Raw genomic sequence first — 22,339 nt, 5'->3', positions numbered from 1 at the left:
CCTGGGTCAGAAAGTGTTCAATATGCTACTGGTGAAGAGCAAAGGGCAATTACTATTAGCTTCAGAAAGTGAAGCAGCTGGGCCAAAATGGAAATTATGCTCATTTGTGGACATGTCTGTGGTGAAAGTTAAGTCTGATGCTATAAAGAACAATATTGCATAGAAATCTGGAACTTAAGGTCCATGAATCAAGGTAAATTGTTTTTGGTCAAACAGGATATGGCAAGATTAAACATCAACATCTAAGGAATCAGTGAACTAAAAGGGTTTATCCATATATCTACTGCTGTGGGCAAGATCCCTTAGAAGAAATGGAGTAGCCATCATAGTCAATAAAAGAGTCTGAAATGCAGTACTTGGGTGCACCCTCAAAATAACAGAATGATCTCGGTTTATTTTCAAAGCAAACCACTCAACATTACAGTAATCCAAGTCAATGCCCCAACAACTGATGCCGGAGAAGTTGAGGTTGACCAGTTCTATGAAGATCTTCAACAACTTCTAGCACTAACACCAAAAACAGATGCCCTTTTCATCATAGGGGACTGGAATGCAAAAGTAGGAAGTCAAAAGGTATCTGGCATAAGACACAAGTTTGACTTTGGAGTAGAAGGGCTCCAAGGGCAAAGGCTAACAGAGTTTTGTTGAGAGAACATGCTAGTCACAGCAAACATGCTTTTCTAATAATACATGAGAAGGCTCTACACATGGACATCACCAGATGGTCAACACAGAAATAAGATTGATTATTTTCTTTGTAGCCAAAAATGGATAAAGTCTATACAGTCAGCAAAAATAAGACCTGCAGCTGACTGTGGCTCAGATCATGAGCTCCGCATTGCAAAACTCAGGCTTAAATTGAAGAAAGTAGGGAAAACCACTAGGTCAATCAGGTATGACCTAAATCAAATCCTTTATTATTATACAGTGGGATTGATAAGTAGATTCAAGGGATTAGATCTGGTAGACAAAGTGCCTGAAGAACTAAGGACAGAGGTTGGTAACATGATAGAGGAGGCAGCGACCGAAAACATCCCAAAGAAAAAGAAATATAAGAAGGCAAAGTGGTTGTCTTAGGAGGCTTTACAAATAACTGAGGAAAGAAGAGAGTTGAAAAGTAAGGGAGCAAGGGAACAATATATCCAACTGAATGCAGAATTTCAGAGAAAAGAAAGGAGAGATCAGAAGGAAGAAGGCCTTTTTAAATAAACAATGCAAAGAAATAGAGAAAAACAATACAATTGGAAAGAATAGAGATCACTTCAAGAAAATTGGAGATATCAGTGGAACATTCCATGCAAGGATGGGCACAACAAAGGACAGAAATGGTAAGGACCTAACAGAATCAGAAGAGATAAAGAAGAGGTGGCACGAATATACAGAATAACTATAGAGAAAGTTTTTAATGAACCAGAGGACAATGATGGTGTGGTCTCTGACCTAGAGCCAGATATCCTGGAGTGTGAAGTCAAGTGGGCCTTAGAAAGCATTACTATGAACAAAGCTAGTTGAGGTGTGGAATTCCAGAAGAGTTTTTTTAAAATCCTAAAAGATGGTGATGTTAAAGTGCTGTACTCAATATATCAGCAAATTTGGAAAACTTAACAAAGTCCACAGAACTGAAAAAGGTTAATTTTCATCATAGAAAAACAATATCAAAGAATGTTCAAACTACTTTACAACAGTGCTCATTTCACATGCTAGAAAGGTAATGCTCAAAATCCTCAAGCTAGGATTCAGGAGTACCTGAACTAGTAATTTCCACTTGTACAAGCTGGATTTAGAAAAGGCAGAGGAACCAGAGATCAAATTGCCAACATCAATTGAATCATAGAGAGTACAAGGGAATTCTAGAAATCATCTACTTCTGCTTCATTCACTAAGCTAAAGTCTTTGACTGTATGGATCACAACAAACTGTAGAAAATTCTTAAAGAGATGCGAGTACAAGACCACTTTATCTGTCTGCTGAGAAACCTGTATGCAGGTCAAGAAGCAACAGTTAGAACTGGACATGGAACAACAGACTGGTTCCAAAAGGGAAAGGAGTATGTCAAGGCTATATATTGTCACTCTCTTTATTTAGCTTATATGCAGAGTACATCATTTAGAGAGCAGTCTGGATGAATCACAAGCTGGAATGAACACTCTGGGAAGAAATATGAATGACTTCAGATATGCAGATGATATCTAATGGCAGAAAGTGAAGAGGAACTAAAGAGTCTCTTGATGAGAGTAAAGAGAAGAGTGAAATAGCTGGCTTGAAACTCAACATTCAGTAAACTAAGATCATGGCACCTGGTTCCATCACTTCATGGCAAATAAGGGGAAAAAGTGGAAGCGGTGACAGATTTTCTTTTTTGGGGCTCCAAAATCACTGCAAACCATGACTGCAGCCATGAAATTAAAACACGCTTGCTCCTCAGAAGGAAAGCTATGATGAACCTAGACAGCGTATTCAAAAGCAGAGATGTCACTTTGCCGCCAAAGGTCTACACAATCAAAGCTATTGTTTTTCCACTAGTCAAATACAGATGTGAAAGTTGCACCACAAAGAAAGCTGAGCACTGAAGAATTGATGCTTTCGAACTCTGGTGCTGGAGAAGACTCTTGAGTACATCTTGGACAACAAGAAGATCAAACCATTCCATTCTAAAGGAAATCAACCCTGAAGATTCACTGGAAGGAGTAGTGCTGAGGCTCCAATATTTGGCGACCTGATGCAAAGAGCTAACTCATTAGAAGAGACGCTGATGCTGGAAAGACTGAAGGCAAAAGGAGGCAGTGACAGAGGATGAGATGGTTAAATGACATCACTGACTCAACAGACACCTATTTCAGCAAATTCCAGGAGACAGAGGAGCTTGGCGTGCTACAGTTCCTGTGATCAGACTGTTAGACATCACTTAGTGACTGAACAACAATAACCTTAGTATAACATCTTAGAAATGAGTTAAAATTCTGGCTCCACTGCTTACTAGCTATGTGTTTTGGACAAGTTGATTTAACCTGTGAGGATAATAACAGTACCTTCTGCTATTGAGAAATGAGTTAATAAGTGAATAATACATAGCTACTATGATTTATTCACTCAGTTGTGTCCAGCTCTTTGGGAGCCCACGGACTGTAGCCCACCAGACTCCTCTGTCCATGGGACTCTCCAGGCAAGAATACTGGAGTGGGTTGCCATTCCCTCCTCCAGGGGATCTTCACAACCCAGGGATTGAACCTGGGTCCCCCACATTGCAGGCAGATTATTTACCTGAGACACCAGAGAAGCTTCCCAGGAGGTACTAGTGGTAAAGAATCCTCCTGAAAATACAGGAGACATGTGGGTAGTGGTTTGATCCTTGGGTCAGGAAGATTCCCTGGAGGAGAGCATGGCAACTCACTCCAGTATTCTTGCCTGGAGAATCTCATGGACAGAGGAGCCATGTGAGCTACAGTCCATAGAGTCTCAAAGAGTCAGACATGACTGAAGTGACAGCACAATTATTATTTATAGTGGTCATAATCACCCATTTTATTATTTAATATAGTTTCCTCAATAACTGCAATGAGGTAATTTACTCGTTATAGTTATTCACCAAATTGAAGACTATACTGAGTACTTGAAAAAAACAGAACAAAACAAAACCATAATCCCTACCACTTACTATGGTTCTATTATCTTGACCATCTATGATACTATGTGATTAAATAGACCCAGAGGAATCGGGTGGAGAGGGAGGTGGGAGGGGGGATCGGGATGGGGAATACGTGTAAATCTATTGCTGATTCATGTCAATGTATGACAAAACCCACTGAAAAAATAAATAAATATTAAAAAAAAAAAAGAAACAGAGTAACTAAAGCTACCATTATACAAAGTAAAAGTTTCCTTCAAAGCAAATGGATTTAACTATTAATGCTCACTGTTCTTTTTAAAGGATGTATTTCTATTAATAGGGAATGTCTCAGTCTATGCTTAGTTGGCAAACAATTTCTTTTCATGGCTAAAGGCAACTGTCCATTGTTACATATATTTAATTCCAAATTTGCTATACTCATTATTAACTTTACTAGAAAACTCAATTAAGACATATCTCTTAGGCTTCTAGAGAAAGAAATCCTTCAACAATTGGGCTTCCCTGGTGGTTCCGATGGTAAAGAATCTGCCTGCAATGCAGGAGACCTGGGTTGGATCCCTGCATTGGGAAGATCCCCTGGAGAAGGGAGAGGCAGCACCCACTCCAGTACTCTGTTCTGGAGAATTCCATGGACGGTATAGTCCATGGGGTGGCACAGAGTCAGACACGACTGAGAAATTAATCCCTCAACAATCAGGATTATAAAAGTCTAATTCCTTGTATTTGTAAGTAGTGCATGTTACACTAGCTAGAGGTCAGAGAAAGTAAACACCTTAAAGTATTAAACATAAACCCAAAACAACCATCTCTAATTCCCATTTCCAATTCTGCTAATTACTGGAATGTAAATTATTGAATTTACATTAAAAACTTACCTGACCTAATTTTATTAACACACTCAGCTTTATCTGAAGGCTAATTTCTATTCTGGTTCTAATCTACAAAGAATAAGCGGAAAAAGCAATAAAACTCAAGGAAGACTTACAGCACCTAGAGTTTAGAATATCCACATTATACGCTGCTCTTTTCCTTCCTTCCTCTCAGGCACAAACACTGTCCAATTAGTTCCTGGGTTTTATTTGAGAAACCAACGAACAAAAGGTCAGGAGAGGTTTGCAGCACTGACACTGTTACATTCTGCTTGGAGTTTCAGAATTTAGAGTCAGGTTATTATTTAGAAGGGCTTCCCTGGTGGCTCAGAGGTTAAAGCGTCTGCCTCCAATGCGGGAGACCCGGGTTCGGTCCCTGGGTTCGGAAGATCCCCTGGAGAAGGAAATGGTAACCCACTCCATATTCTTGCCTGGAGAATCCCATGGAGGGAGGAGCCTGGTAGGCTACAGTCCAGGGGCTCGCAAAGGGTCGGACACGACTAAGCGACTTCACTTTCTTTCTTTCTATCATTTGGAATACAGTGGGGTTGCTTGAAATACTTAATTTTGTAATGATTCAAAATGAAGGTTTTTATTTTCTGCTTTCTGTGTTGGTTTACGTACATAAAGGTGACTGTGAGCACGCACTGACTGTGTACTGTCAAGAGGCTGTCAGTCACACATATACTAACGAAAGTCGTCGTTCAGTTGCTAGGTCACGTCCGACTCTGTGACCCACGTGCCCCATGGACTGCAGCACAGCAGGCCTCCCTGTCCCTCACTATCTCCTGGAGCCGCCCAAGCTTGCCCACTACTCTACACTACTCATACCATGTGTAACTGAGATAACAAATAAGAACCTACTGAATAGCACTGCTCAGTGCTGTGTGGGGACCTAAATGGGAAGTGAATCCAAGAAAGAGGAGATACATGTATACGTATAGCTGCTTCACTTTGCCCTGCGGCAGAAACTCACACACACTGTAAGGCAACTGTGGTCCAATAACATTTTTTAAAGCCAAGGCTGCCAGAACTATGCTGGACTTCAAGGACAGGTGATTTGCCATTATCATCTTGCTAAACAAATACCAAATTATCAGCATCCTGGAAAGAAAAGTTTCATCATTAATCACCAATACCCTGCCAAACTGATGCAGAGCACTGGATTGAAATGTTATCTTGATAATGTCTATATTTGTTTATAAGTAACATTTTCTAAAACAGAAGCTTTATGAAACAAAATTCATAAACACAAGTTTATGAAACAAACTATTACGGTACAATGACTTTCATCGAAGTTTTTGCTGGACATCTAACTGAATGATAGGATTTCTTTGAGAATATAGTTACATAATTGATCAGAAATACCAAAGCCTTGTGCAGGTAAGGAAATACAGCTGACACTAAGAGTGTCAATAGTCTTTGGTAGAGAGATGCTATGATAGCAGTTATATCTTTCTAAAATGAAAAAGCAAATTGAGCATCTCCATACTTGTTACAGGAGGAAAAGATGAGAACGACTATGAATCACATGTCAATTTCTTTCAACAGTCATACAATTTGAAAAATTAGGGTTGTATAATTATAGCTTACCATATCTCAAAATAAATCTCTACAGTTATAGACTTGTATCTCAAAGACTTGGATTAAAGGACTAGAGAAGAATTTCAGGGACAACATTCAATATGGAGAATATGATAACAAAGACAGTTCTGTTTTCCATAATCTTTTCTCTAAGGTGACATACCAAAATACAAAGTATCAACAGGTCACTGAAAACATTAAAAACACATTTTAAATTAAAAATATAGAAATCAGTCAATTACAGTCTATGTTGTCTGCGAGGAATAATACAAATAGTTGTATTGAATTGACCTGAACAGTATAATGCTCCTGGAAGAACTCAAGATTTATAGTTTAGTGAAAAAATCAAGGGATTATATTTATTCTAGATATGACTAGCATGACTCTAGACTAACATGACTAGCATGACTAGATATGACTCTTGATATGACTAAGCAAGGCATTCTGCACTAGAACCCCAGAGTTCTCACAAGTAAAAGAATATGGTTTTGTTTGATTTTTTAAATGTATACACATTTATAGTGTATATATAACATTAATCTATTTTCTTTTTTATGGCAATTTTAGGTTCACAGTAAAATGTAATGAAAGATACAGAGATTTTCATAGACCCCTGCCCCTATTATCAACTTTCCAACCAGAGTGGTACACTTATCACAACCGATGAAACTCTGTTAACACATTATTAACCAAACTCTATAGTTGCTTGATTTCTTTGATTGGTGAAATTTTATAAGGCATCAGCAATTTTTGTCTGCCTCTAACCTCAGTATTCCTCCATTTGGGAGATGCTTAAAATACTTAGGCCACATGAGTTATAAAATCACTGAAGAATTAGGAAAATTAATAGTAGGAAATTGTATAGAGCTAGAGAGAAATGAATCCCAGGGAGAATTCATATCCACAATCTTAATAAAATAGACCACTAATATTCAGGACTGATTTCCTTTAGGAAGGACTGGTTGGATCTCCCTGAAGTCCAAGGGACTCTCAAGAGTCTTCTCCAACAACACGGTTCAAAACCATCAGTTCTTTGGCGCTCAGCTTTCTTCGAGGTCCGACTCTCCCATCCATACATGACTACTGGAAAAAGCATAGCTTTGACTAGATGGACCTTTGTTGGCAAAGTAACATCTCTGCTTTTTAATATGTTGTCTAGGTCGGCCATAGCTTTTCTTCCAAGGAGCAAGTGTCTTTTAATATCATGGCTGCAGTCACCATCTGCAGTGATTTTGGAACCCCCAAAACTAGTCTCTCACTGCTTCTATCATTTCCCCATCTATTTGCCATGAAGTGATGGGACTAGATTCCATGATCTTGGTTTTCTGAATGCTGATTTTTAAGCCAACTTTTTCACTCTCCACTTTCACTTTCATCAAGAGGCTCTTTAGTTCTTCTTCACTTTCTGCCATGAGGGTGGTGTCTTCTGTATATTTGAGGTTATTGATATTTCTCCTGGCAGTCTTGATTCCAGCTTGGATTGGATAGAATACATCAGAAAAAGAAATGAAGGAGGTAGTGCACACAGTGTTTGTGGTAGAACTACATGAAATTTGCTATTTTAGAAGACTTACAAGTTTATTTTGAATTTGAAAGTAAAAGTGAAAGTCGCTGTCATGTCCAACTCTTTGCGGTCCCATCGACCATACAGTCCATGGAATTCTCCAGGTCAGAATACTGGAGTGTGTAGCTGTTCCCGTCTCCAGGGGATCTTCCCAACCCAGGGGTTAAACCCAGGTCTCCTGCATCGCAGGCAGATACTTTACCAGCTGAGCCACAAGGGAAGCCATTTTGCATTTAAACAAAAGTAAAGAATATTTATCGCAAAATTATCAAGTCAACTGAGTGAAGCTACCAACTGAGAAAGCAATACCTTGTTTTAAAATATGCACATTTTACACTGTAGGTATAGGAATCAGACCTGGTCAGTGATAGGAAGATTCAAGTACTTTCATCATTAAGGAAACATAACCAGGGCAGTCAGGTTAGTCTTCTTCCCCCCAGGTGGGAAAATAGAGGTCAAAAGTTTAGTTACACAGCTTAACCTGGTTTCCTAGGGACTAAATTCACTTCCATATAAAAATCATTGATGAGGAAAATTAAAATATTTCTTGATCTAATATTCAATGGCTCATAACTAAAGATTAGATTTCTAAATAGGTTTTCCAGGTTAATAAGAGTTTTCTGATGCACTAGATATTATTTTTAGAAGACAGACATCAAAACAATTTACTGATCTAGGATCAGGTGTATCTTTGGTAAAATATGGTTTGGGCCCATCTTGGCAGGTTTGAATGTCTAATTTCATCCTAAAAAAACAGCTTGTTGTCTCTGAAAATTGAATACTTATTTCTCTATTTTCTTAAGTAAAACAAGACAATTGATGTAGTACTATTTTTAAATTCCCATTAAGAATTACTTCACAAGGTCTTAAAATATTTAGATTTTCATTAATAACCCATATTGATGAATTTAATTTCAGAAAAGAAAATAAGCCATTCTATATTGAGCATAGTAAATTCAATATGATTCACATAGATTTCTTCTGATCATAAGATACATAGGCACTAAATAATGTTTACTGAAAAGTACAAAAAGAAAACTGGTAAAAGAAACTTACAAGAGCACCACTAAAAGACAACTGACATTTAATACTTTGCTTTTTACTTAATATATGCTTCTTTGCAGTTTTTTTAAAAGATGATATGATATTGCATATTGGCTCATTTGGTAAAGAATCTGCCTGCAATGCAGGAGATCCAGGTTCAATCCCCGGGTCAGGAAGATACCCTGGAGAAGGAAATGACAACCCACTCTAGTAGTCTTGCCTGGGAAGTCCTATGCACGGAGGAGCCTGGTGGGCTGCAGTCCATGGGGTTGCAAAGAGTTGGACACAACTGAGCAACTAAGGCAGAACCAGTGCTGCATTTGCTAGTTTAAATGTCTTTTTCACTTGATGCTGTAGCATAAAATTTTTTTTCAAAAGCACTGATATGATTTGATATGGTTAGAGAGCATCATGGACTCAATGGACATGAATTTGAGCAAACTTTGGGAGACAGTGGAGGACAGAGGAGCCTGGCGGGCTACAGTCCATGCAGTTGCAAAGTGTCGGACAGCACTTAGTGATTGAACAACAATATTGTATATATAAATTTATTCCTATAACCTTAACTTTCTCTCTTCTTTAAATCTTTATGCTGCATTTTTACACACAGAAGGAGCTCCTACTTGAACATAAATTTTTCTCTACACTTTCATTTTTTTAGTCTACATACCTGATGTTATATAACTGTAAAGACCTGGAATTCTAAAAAATATTATAAATTTCAAATTATTTTTATAAAAGAAAGAAAAAAATCCATTTGTCCTATCAAGTATGGTTATTCAATAACTTTATATTGTCATTACTTTTAATAAAAGTGAAAGTGAAAGTGTTAGTCAGTCAGTCATGTCCAACTCTTTGTGACCCCATGAACTGTAGCCTGCCAGGCTTCCCTGTCCATGGAATTCTCCAGGCAAGAGCACTGGAGTGGGTTGCCGTTACCTTTTTCAGGGGATCTTCTTAACCCAGGGATCAATTTTGGGTGTCCTGCATTGCAGGCAGATTCTTTACCATCCAAGCCATCAGGGAAGTGAAAATATATTGTGTATTTCTATCTAAATATACATATGCATATATATATATATATACACATATATACACACATATATTTAATATAAATATATTGAATATATAATATTTCTGTAATTAAACTAGTACTAACAGAAAATATAAGCATATGCTAATTTGACAATTGAAAATGGTAGTTAAAACACTGACAACACCAAATGCTTGTGAAGTCATGGAGCAACCAAAAAACCCTATTCATTGTTGGTGGAAATGTAAAATGGTACATCCACTTCATATAACTATTTGGCATTTCTCACATATGAAACATTCTTTCCATGTGATAATGCAATCATGCTTTTTGATATTTAACCAAAAGTGTTGAAAGCTTATGTTCACACCAAAATCTGCATGTGGATGTTTACAGGAGCTTTATTCATGATTGCCAAAATCTGGAAGCAAGCCAGTTGCCCTTCAGTAGGTGAATGTATAAATAAATTGTGGTACAATTTAGTTATTTAGCACTAAAAATAAATAAGTTATCAAGTTATGAAATGCATGGAGAAAAATGCATTTAACCAAGTTAAAGAAGCTGAAAAGGCTACATGCTATATAATTTCAACTACATGACATTCTAGAGAAGATAAAACTATGGAGTGTTGCCAGCTTTGGAGACTACGGACCTTGTGGTGGGGGGGAGATGAGTGCATAGGTGGAGCACAGAGGATTTTTATAGTAGTGAAACTGCTCTGTATGATACTATAATGTTGAACACATGTCATTATATAATTGTCCAAACCCCCAGAATGTATAACATCAAGAGTGAACCCTACTATAAATGATGGATTTTGGGTGATAATGATGTATCAGGTGGCGCTAGTGGTAAAGAACCCACCTACCAATGCAGGAGATGTAAAAAATGATGGTTCGATCCCTGGTCCAGGAAGATCCCCTGGAGGAGCGCATGGCAACCCACTCCAGTATTCTGGCCTGGAGAATCCCGTGGACAGAAGAGACTGGTGGGCTACAGTCCATAGTGTCACAAAGAGTCGGACATGATAAGCAACTTAGAATGCATGCATGATGTGTCAAGGCAGGTTTACTAATTTTAACACATGTGCCTCTCTGGTGGGGATGTTGATGGTGTATATGTGTGGGGTCAGAGGGCATGTGGTAACTCTGTACTTGCTGTGAACCTAAAAGCAGTCTAAACAACCAAGCCTATTTGAAATTCTGAAAACAGATGTTTAGCTGTTGTTTTAATTGCATTTCTTAACATAGCAGTGAAGTGGAGCCCATTCATCATATGAATCTTGATGCACATGTGACTTTCTAATAGAAGGCTCACACCAGAGTGATGATGGGCACATGTGACTTTCTAATAGAAGGCTCACACCAGAGTGATGATGGTCAATGAGTTTGGGTCTGAGACATCTAGAGGTCTTGATTACATCTACACTCTTCCTCACAACTTCTAACCTATTTAAAAATGGCTAGTTTATTGGAGAAAGAAAGATATGTGATCCAAGTGAAATGACTGTCAAGTATGGGATGAGTTAACCTAAACCATCCAAACTATAAACTGACTAGGCTAGTTGACTGCAGACCCATGAGGAAGCCATACCAACATTAGATGATGGAATTGTCTGGTTAATTCACAGATTTCTGAGTTAAATTAATGTTGATTATTTCAAACTACTGGAATATGTGTCATTACATAACATTCTGTGGCAATAGGTCACTAATGCATTGGCTTTGCTTAAAATGCCTATTAGTATAGAAAAAGCTATAATTCAAACAGTGCTCACATTTTTTTATTTGTACAAATGGAACAGAAAAGTTACAGCAAGTATCATTACTCTGTAGTTCATGATTATTAATATGTTATGATATGATAGTGAATTAAAAATATAGCAACGAAATATAAACCAATATTAGTAGATATTAAAATAAAAATTATTTCAAATTAAGTAGAAATTTTTCAACTTCTTGCCCCTATTAGGATATATATATAGATACAGGGGCTTCCCAGGTGGCTCAGAAGGTAAAAAATCTGTCTGCCAATTCAGGAAACATGGGAAATGCGGATTTGATTCCTGGGTTGGGAAAATATGAACTTATAAAATTATCCTCAAATAATAGAATATTGTTAATATAGAAAAACTGTATTTTGGTTACACTGACAACAGTTAGAGCTGGACATGGAACAACAGTCTGGTTCCAAATAGGAAAAGGAGTACATCAAGGCTGTATATTGCCACCCTGCTTATTTAACTTATATGCAGAGTACATCATGAGAAATGCTGGGCTGGAGGAAGCTCAGTTGGAATCAAGATTGCCAGGAGAAATATCAATAACCTCAGATATGCAGATGACACCACCCTTATGGCAGAAAGGGAAGAAGAACTAAAGAGGCCCTTGATGAAAGTGAAAGAGGAGAGTGAAAATGTTGGCTTAAAGCTCAACATTTAGAAAACTAAGATCATGGCATCCGGTCCCAACACTTCATGGCAAACAGATGGGGAAACAGTGGCAACAGTGGCTGACTTTATTTTTCTGGGCTCCAAAATCACTGCAGATGTTGACTGTAGCCATGAAATTAAAAAACGCTTACTCCTTGGAAGAAAAGTTATGACCAACCTAGACAGCATATTGAAAAGCAGAGACATTACTTTGTCAACAAAGGTCCTTTTAGTCAAGGCTAAGGTTTTTCCAGTAGTCATGTATGGATGTGAGAGTTGGACTATAAAGAAAGCTGAGCACTGAAGAATTGATGCCTTTGAACTGTGGTGTTGGAGAAGACTCTTGAGAGTCCCTTGGACTGCAAGGAGATCCAACCAGTCAGTCTTAAAGGAAATCAGTCCTGAATATTCATTGGAAGGACTGATGCTGAAGCTGAAACTCCAATACTTTGGCCACCTGATGCAAAGAGTTGACTCATTTGAAAAGACCCTGATGCTGGGAAAGATTGAAGGTGGGAGGAGATGGGAACAGCAAAGGATGAGATGGTTGAATGGCATCACAACCTCAATGAACATGAGTTTGAGTGAGCTCTGGGAGTTGGTGATGGACGGGGAGGCCTGGCGTGCTGCAGTCCATGGGGTCGCAACGAGTCGGACACGACTGAGCAACTGAACTGAAACTGAAACTGATGTGTCAATTACATTGGCAGTAGAATGATTCATAAGTAGGTGGAGCAAATTTTGCCTGCTGAGTTAGATAAGCAAACATTCAAATATTAACTCCATCACTTTTTAATTAGTGCATTTGGGCATAGTATTTTATTTTAAAGTAGAGATAATAATATGAATCTCATAGGAGTTTCATATTATGTAAGACAAACCAAAGCACCCTAACAAACTGTGGCATGAATATTTTCCTTCTTCACTAACACTAATTTCTGTTTCTTTAAGTACCTAGACAGCATATTGAAAAGCAGAGACATTACTTTGCCAACAAAGGTCCGTCTAGTCAAATCTAAGCTTTTCCAGTAGTCATGTATGGATGTGAGAGTTGGACTATAAAGAAAACTGAACGCCAAATAATTGATGTTTTTGAACCATGTTGGAGAAGACTCTTGAGAGTCCCTTGGATACTGTAAGGAGATCCAACCAGTCCATCCTAAAAGAAATCAGTCCTGAATATTCATTAGAAGCTGATGCTGAAGCTGAAACTCCAATACTTTGGCCACCTGATGCGAAGAGCTAACTTGTTAGAAAAAAACCTTATGATGGGAAAGATTGAAGGCAGGAGGAGAAGGGGACGACAGAGGATGAGATAGTTGTATGGCTTCACCAAATTGATGGACATAAGTTTGAGTGAGCTCCGGGAGCTGGTGATGGACAGGGAAGCCTAGCATGCTGCAGTGCGTGGGTTTGCAAAAGAGTCGGACCCAACTGAGTGACTAAACTGAAGTACCTATGTATTCACATATTTTGAATAAATTTATGAGTTTTTCTGGTTCAATCTGAATATTTTGAGGTTTGTGCAGTTCACTAACCAGAGCTCTTAGAGAAATATAAAATGTTTATATCACTTTTAAGTTATCAATCAGGACTGAAGCATATCAGAAAAAATAGAGAAACAGAATTTGATCCATATAACTGTAACTCGCCAGAGTGAGATCAAAATGCATATTATAGTAGAGATATACACAGGTTTCAAACATCATTTAAGCAGTTTCATTGCTCCTTAGTAGTCACACATTTGTGATTACTAATATGACTATACAGTGACTATACATATGACTATATAGTGGAAGTGAGAAATAGATTTAAGGGACTAGATCTGATAGAGTACCTGATGAAATATGGATGGAGGTTCGTGACATTGTACAAGAGACAGGAATCAAGACCATCCCCAAGGAAAAGAAATGCAAAAAAGCAAAATGGCTGTCTCAGGAGGCCTTACAAATAGCTGTGAAAAGAAGGGAAGCGAAAAGCAAAGGAGAAAAGGAAAGGTATACCCAATTGAATGCAGAATTCCAAAGAATAGCCAGGAGAGATAAGAAAGCCTTCCTCAGTGATCAGTGCAAAGAAATAGAGGAAAACAATAGAATGGGAAAGACTAGAGATCTCTTCAAGAAAATTAGAGATACCAAGGGAACATTTCATACAAAGATGGGCACAATAAAGGACAGAAATGGTACAGACCTAACAGAAGCAGAAGATATTAAGAAGAGGTGGCAAGAATACACAGAAGAACTGTACAAAAAAGATGTTCACCACCCAGATAATCATGATGGTGTGATCACTTACCTAGAGCCAGACATCCTGGAATGTGAAGTCAAGGGGGCCTTACGAAACACCCCTACGAACAAAGCTAGTGGAGGTGATGGAATACCAGTTGAGCTATTTCAAATCCTGAAGGATGATGCTGTGAAAGTGCTGCACTCAATATGCCAGCAAATTTGGAAAACTCAGCAGTGGCCACAGGACTGGAAAAGGTCCGTTTTCATTCCAAACCCAAAGAAAGGCAATGCCAAAGAATGCTCAAACTACCATACAATTGCACTCATCTTACACGCTAGTGAAGTAATGCTCAAAATTCTCCAAGCCAGGCTTCAGCAATATGTGAACCGTGAACTTCCAGAAGTTCAAGACCATTTTAGAAAAGGCAGAGGAACCAGAGATCAAATTGCCAACATCTGGATCATTGAAAAAGCAAGAGAGTTCCAGAAAAACATCTATTTCTGCTTTATTGACTATGACAAAGCCTTTGACTGTGTGGATCCCAATAAACTGGAAAATTCTGAAGGAGATCGGTATACCAGACCACCTGACCTGTCTCTTGAGAAACCTGTATGCAGGTCAGGAAGCAACAGTTAGAACTGGATATGGAACAACAGTCTGGTTCCAAATAGGAAAAGGAGTACGTCAAAGTTGTATATTGTCACCCTGATTTAACTTATATACAGAGTACATCATGAGTAATGCTGGGCTGGAAGAAGCACAAGCTGGAATCAAGATTGTCGGGAGAAATATCAATAAACTCAAGTATCAGATGACACCACCCTTATGGTAGAAAGTGAAAAAGAACTAAAGAGCCTCTTGATGAAAGTGAAAGAGGAGAGTGAAAAAGTTGCCTTAAAATTCAACATTCACAAAACTAAGATCATGGCATCTGGTCCCATCACTTCGTGGCAAATAGATGGAGAAACAGTGGCAACAGTGGCTGACTTTATTTTTCTGGGCTCCAAAATCAGTGCAGATGGTGATTGCAGCCATGAAATTAAAAGATGCTTACTCCTTGGAAAAAAAAGTAATGACCAGCCTAGATAGCATATTAAAAAGCAGAGACATTACTTTGCCAACAAAGATCTGTCTAGTCAAGGCTATGTTTTACCAGTGGTCATGCATGGATGTGAGATTTGGACTATAAAGAAAGCTGAGCAGAGAAGAATTGATGCCTTTGAACTGTGGTGTTGGAGAAGACTCTTGAGAGACCCTTGGATAGCAAGGAGATCCAAGCAGTCCATCCTAAAGGAAATCAGTCCCGAATATTCATTGGAACGACTGATGCTAAATCTGAAACTCCAATACTTTGGCCACCTGATGCGAAGAGCTGACTCATTTGAAAAGACCCTGATTGCTGGGAAGGATTGAGGGTAGGAGGAGAAGGGGATGACAGAGGATGAGATGGTTGGATGGATATGGGTTTGGGTAAACTCCGGGAGTTGGTGATGGACAGGGAGGCATGGGGTGCTGCAATTCATGTGGTCGCAAATAGTCAGACACGACTGAGCGAGTGAACTGAACTGAGTCACACATTTTGGACACTAATGAACATTAAAAATAAACACTTCTTTATAATTGGTGTACATATACATGCAATATGTGGGTCATGCTGATATTTAGGTTTTACACTTCCCTCCTCCAACTCAACCTAAAAGTAGCATCAAGAGATAATCTTGGTCAGTTTATATGAAGGCTTTTAACAAACGCCCAGTGCTTTTTTAGATTAGTTTATGTTAACCTCTCGATCAAGAAGAAATAAAGGGGATATGAGAGAAAACAGAGGCTTAACCTGTTTCAAAATTTCTTATACTCAGAAATATAAAAAATTTAAAATAGCAGAAATATGTGATTAGTAGGAGAACAGATATATACAGTAATTCACCAATGATATGATTCTGTAGAACTTATAAGACAAGTTGAAATACAGTTGAGCACTGTTGAAGCTGTATTATGAACCCTCATGCATGCTTTGTGAAGGAAGAAGTCAGCTAGCCCAAAGGTGATAGCCATCAGCAGATACAAATAGCTTCTGAAACAGTGTAATTATTTGCAAAGGTGCTTTAATGGTGAATTTCTGGAAAAATTTAAAATAAATATCAAACTATTTAGCAAACTAAATTGCTTATAATATATTGTACTAATATGTTGTATCAGTAGTATTAATTTATTACATGGTGCTAACATTTTTTTGATCTGTGAATGAGTTTACAAACTAACAAGAAGGTCAATAGTGAAATTATTAATAAATTCATATGAATTCCTGCACAAAAGATGACTTTTATTTAAACAATATATTTGCTTGGAATTAACAACTATGACATTACAATTATATTTTTGAAAAACAAATGGTTGCTTTTTTTCTTACACAATAGCAAAATATTAACCCTTAATATAATTAGCACTGTTTCATTTTAAACTTAAATTTTCCCCTGAATTTCCTACTAAATTATTCGACTGACCTAGGTCATACTATATGCTGTTTGTGAGAAGAAGCACATGTGCACTTCTTGCCTCGAGTTCAATGTGGTCTAACGTATTTCAGAGTCTGGGTGCAAGTCACCCACGTGCAGGTGATTTTATCTTTCTGAACTTCCAGCTTCTTTGTGTAAAACAGGCACTAAATGAACGTTCTTTCCATCTTTATATACTATATACTATTTTACACTCTAATAAACATGTGAACTAACAAGTTTGTACTTTCCATAACTTTTTATTCAATGACTCATTTTCTCAATTCTTTCTTTTCTCCTGCAAAATACCTGGCATTCTAATGTAACTGTATATAATTTAGCACGTGCTATGTAAAGCTCATGGTTTACTTTATGTCTCTGGTTTTGTACTTTAATTCAGTAAAAGGAATGAATGCTTGGTACTTGTTTGAACTTGGATATTAAAAAAAAGAGAAAAAAAAGGCTACATTTTTCTTTATAAAGGCAAGGACAGAAAATGTACCGCTAGGATAAGACTAAGTGTGAAAGGTTTCATCTGAGAGGGACAATTTGTCAGAAAATTATGAGGAGGTACAAACAGAGGGTTATAATGGAAGCAGTCTTGCAACATTAACTATACCATTCACTCTCATAAATTCTGTAATAAATCCACACACACCACATTGAGGGGCGGAACAGACCGGATGGTTTCCCAGCAGGCGGGCTCCCACTGCTGGCACTCCCCCATGGAGTGGTCGGCATGCCACAGGAATTATGCACCCCCCTTCACCTTGGCTTGGAGTGGGCGTCTTGATTCACACACTGAGGAATTAATTGGGAAAATGGAAATGGCAGCCCAGAAAAGTGGACAAAAGCTATGATCCTAAATCACCTTCAGAATGGTCTTTCATCACGAGCAATTAGTTACTCCTCAACAAAATACAGTTTAATGAGGGCAAAGACTAGATTGGAGTTACAGGAATAAAATAACCTTTATGAACACCATTGTCCCTTTTATAAAGGTGCCATTAATAAGCATCATCACTCTATCCAGAAATTAAAACGAACACATGTTCCGCCAAACTCAAAAGTATAGTCATGCCTGGAACTTACAGAGGAGTTTTCACTGTTCTAATTACTGACTATGAGAGGTTAGGTACATTTCCCCCTTAAATTAAAATAGTTCTGGTGATTGAGTATCTTTTGTCTAACAAATTTTAAATGTACTTAAAAAGCAATGATGTCATAGTTATACATCTAATGGTATTGTGTGAATGCACTAAAGTAGACAGGAAAGTAAATTATTAAATGAAGAATTTTGAATTAATTTAATTTTAACTGAATTTTGTTAACATTAATGCAATGAACGGTGGCAGAAAGAGCATGAACTTTAAAACTGTAGAAACCCAGCTTCTAACCTTGCTCATCAGTGTGACCTTGGGAAATTTATCTAATTTCCCTTACCTCCGGGTCTTCAACTGCCAAAGGATATATAATATTTACTTTGCAGTGTTGTGAAATTCAATAAGGTCTGGTCTATAAAGCATAAATAAGGTCTGGTCTATAAGGCTGAATACAAATCAGATGCTAAATAAATATGGGCTGCAGGGCATCTCCAACATCACTCTTGGATCGAAAGATTATAGCTTAAGAGTTATAATTCAGGGTGTTACAAAAATAATTCAGAATGCAGTATCAATAAGGTAATCATTTAAAACTCTGAACATTAAAGAAACTCAGAGCATTTAGGATCAAGAACAGAAATATTACTCTATCATCCAGTCAGTTTTTAAGTGTTATATTTGTCAAAATGGTTCAAAATGAAATTAGCTCTCTCTGGAAAACAAGCTCCCTCATTCAGACAGGGCTTCCCTGGTGGCTCAGACAGTAAAGAATCTGCCTGCAATGCAGGAGACCCAGGTTCTATCCCTGGGTCAAGAAGATCCCCTGGAGAAGGGAATGGCAACCCACTCCAGTATTCTTGGCTGGAAAATTCCACAGAGAGAGGAGCGTGTTGAGCTATAGTTCATGGGGTCACAAAGAGTTGGACATGACTGAGAGACTATCACTTCATTCAGACAGGACAGCAGGATCTCTTTCAGGTAATGCTAGTTTTCAAACTAAACATCTTGGTGTCATCTAAATCACGATGATGTTTGACAGCTGAACTGTTTCTCTTAAAAGTTTTGGGTAAAGTTTTTATATAACACCATCAAATTAGAATTTCAAAAGAAGTCTTTATTATCCTTTCATCATGCCAAGGAAATAAAACATTTTCTCTGATAAAATGTACCCTATAAAATAACTCATTATGAATAACTAATAAGGCATGGAAATAATGTTTGTCATTGCACAGAGCTGGCACTGAGTACTTACTCTGAGGCTCCATGTTAAGCACTTTTGTACCAGTTCACTCACTACTTCTAATATCTCTATGGGTTAACACTAATTGACCATTTTGCAGATGAAGAAACTGGAATTAGGGAAGTTAAGTGACTCACATAAGACTATCCTTCTAAACAGTAGTACTAGAGTTAGAAAGGGAATCAGGCTGTCTCAAAGCTCATGGTCTTAACCTTTATGCATATCATCAGTAAAAACAAGATTATAAACATGCCATTTCTATACTGTTTATTTATTAATACATGTGTTTTTGGATCCTTTTATGCTTCTAGTACTGTGTTTTGCTCAATGTTAATAGAAAGAATCATTAACTCAGATAATGTATGGGATAACTGAAGTCAGAACAGCAGAAATATGAGTAATAATTATAATAATGGTGAAGTCTTAGCTGTTAGGATATGACAGGCACTTCTGAAAAACTTCCATTATTTTCATTGTTTTGATGTTTACAACAATCTAATAAAAATAATATTGCACCCATTCTACAGGGTAGGAAACTGAACCACAATTTAAATAATTTATTGACTGTATTATAGCTAACCAGTGGCAAAATCAGGATTTGGATGCAAAGCTCTGGTCCCAAGTTCATTCTTCTAACCACTGTTTGATGGATGATCAGAGGTGTTTTTGGAAATACCAGCAATCTGAGGTACTTTGCTACTGACACCAATTTTCTATGGGAAAATATCTCAAGCTTTTTCCCTGGTTACATAATAATTGTGATTATAAAAATGAACTCATATTATGTTCTTAAATTGTTGCATACACAAAGCAGATGGTGATATATCTGTAGGTTTTTGAAAAGAATAAAGCTTGGCTATAAAGAGCATGAGCTTCAGAAGTTTTTAAAGTCTGATTCTGAGTCTATTTTTTATAACAACTCTGTGAGCAATGCAAATAAAAACCCACATCCCTGCTTTTGCCCTGTAGACCATTTGAATAAAATTCCTCCCCTTTTCTACTTTTCCTGTTATTCATCCCTTTCATCTTTTTTCAGTAACTGGAGACTAATTTAGAATAACTGGGGGCTTATTCTGTGTGCTGTATCTTGTATTCTTTAAATAAAAGTAAATTCAGGAAATCACTAATATCCTAAATATGAGACCAAGTTGGGTCAACAGATTTCTCTAGAAAAATCTCAATATGCCCTTGATTTCAACTGTTAAATGAAGAGACTTTCAAGGAAGGTGTGTTGATTGTGGTGGGCAGGATGAGGCTTCATAGTAGCAGGTACCTTCCCAAGAGAAGCTGGAAGTCAGGAAACACAGTTATCTGTTTCTCACACATGAGGTTCCAATTACTTTTTTCTAGAAGGACTGTAACAATGGATGGCACACAGGGTCTGGGGTTTGGTGGTAAATTACAAGTACTAGCCAGCTTTAATTACCAACAGACCTTGCCTCAAGAAAGATGAAGTAGGATAGTGTAGAAGTGAGCATTTTACATAAAAAAAAAAAAACAAGCTTTTTTTTTCATGAAAAGAAAATAGACTGAAATTTTACTGTAGTTATTACAGATGGAGTCAGTAAGAGCTAGTAATTGGAACTTCAAAGGACTATCGTTTCACTGAAAAACTATCTTACCTAAGTGCTTTGGCTCTGGGAGAAAGTGCACTATGCATGTCTTCTTATCAGGAGAGGCTGATCAGCTTGACTGAATGACGTGAAAGAACTTGAGCAATGCCATTCTGGTACTAAGTGAGGGTGAAATTCAGCGAAAAACAAAAAAAGCCCACACATGAAAATCGAAACTCATCAGCATCTGAAGCAGTTTTACAGAAAGAACTAGTGGGAAAATCAAGACAATAAATTTGAGGCTCCCTCTACTGAAAGTGAATCTAGACGTTTAAAAATCATAAATGGTCAACCGAAATGTATCGCCCACTATGTGCCTGGAAAAGATAACAGGATAGATGAGATAATAATACCTGATTCTGCTCCTTGAGGGATTCCCATATTATGGGACTTTGGGAAAACCAGTGGAGGAGACAGTACCTATTTAGATGAACCATAACTACATAATGAAAACAACACTGCAGAAATAAGATATATGACTAAAAACAGACATAGGGATAAATCTGTCAGAAAGGGATACCTAAATTAATAAACAAACCAACTAATAAAAAAGATCTACATGAGATAGCTGGCTATCAGATTTCTGGCTTAAGAGGCAGCAGTTTAGCTTAGCTGGCAGTTCTCTGCTAAAGTTAAGGAGAACAAAAGAACCACAACATTGTTAATCGGCTATACCTAATGCAAAATTGATGTTAAAAATTTTTAAAAAGGAGAACAAAAGAAACCCTTATAGGTTGCCAGTAGTGGTATCAACTGATCCCATCACTTTAGGGATAAAATCTGACATTAAAATAAATATTTCTAGACACCCGCTCTAAACTCTAGAACCTAGAGAAACACTTGTACACATGCAATTACTTATCAATATACAAAAATGTTCTTAGCATCACTGTTTGTGACAGCAAATTAAACTACAAAAGTATTTAGGAAACAACTCAGAAGGAAAATTGATAAATAAATAAATTATATTAATAATGAAATTTATAGCAGTAAATAAATAAATTGTAGGAATAAATATTAACAGGAATAAACCTTACAGATTGTTGACCTAAAAACAATACAGTGTTTGAGGTTTACATACATACATGCACTCACATGAACTAAATAAAGTAAGAAAAAAAAAAACAAACTTGTGGTCCTATACAGATAGAGTTAGGAGATATTGGTAAAGTTTATTTTTCTAACTAAGGGATGTGGCACAGGGGTTCATTTCAACATTTCTTATTGTTATCAGTAATACCATTTGTGCCTTAAATACATATTGTATATATTTTTGGGGTAATAATATATTTTACATTAAATAAATAAAGGTGTTAATAATGGCAGCTCTCTGTACTACTGATGTAGGTAATCAAGTTTGGGCCTGCTTTCCTGGAATGTGTTAGGTCTTAAGTGCAGGCGCTACCAGGAATCATTAAACATGGTATTCAGAACACAAAACTATTTTTTCAATGTAGAAGTAAATAAAAACCACTGCATAGACCATGAAGCATTCCCTGTGTTTAT

At 37.3% G+C, this 22,339-nt stretch overlaps 1 protein-coding gene across 1 annotated transcript in view; it reads right to left on the bottom strand.

Annotated features, from left to right (window-relative positions):
- The window catches only part of SGCZ (sarcoglycan zeta), a 1,061,503-nt gene that overhangs the window by 349,498 nt on the left and 689,666 nt on the right, over positions 1 to 22,339 (bottom strand). The gene's annotated exons all lie outside the window — the stretch shown is intronic.

This window comes from Cervus elaphus, chromosome 32 (assembly GCF_910594005.1).
Source record: "Cervus elaphus chromosome 32, mCerEla1.1, whole genome shotgun sequence".
NCBI lineage: Eukaryota > Metazoa > Chordata > Mammalia > Artiodactyla > Cervidae > Cervus > Cervus elaphus.
The sequence above is the reverse complement of the archived record's forward strand: the minus strand, read 5'-3'. Positions and strand labels throughout refer to the sequence as shown.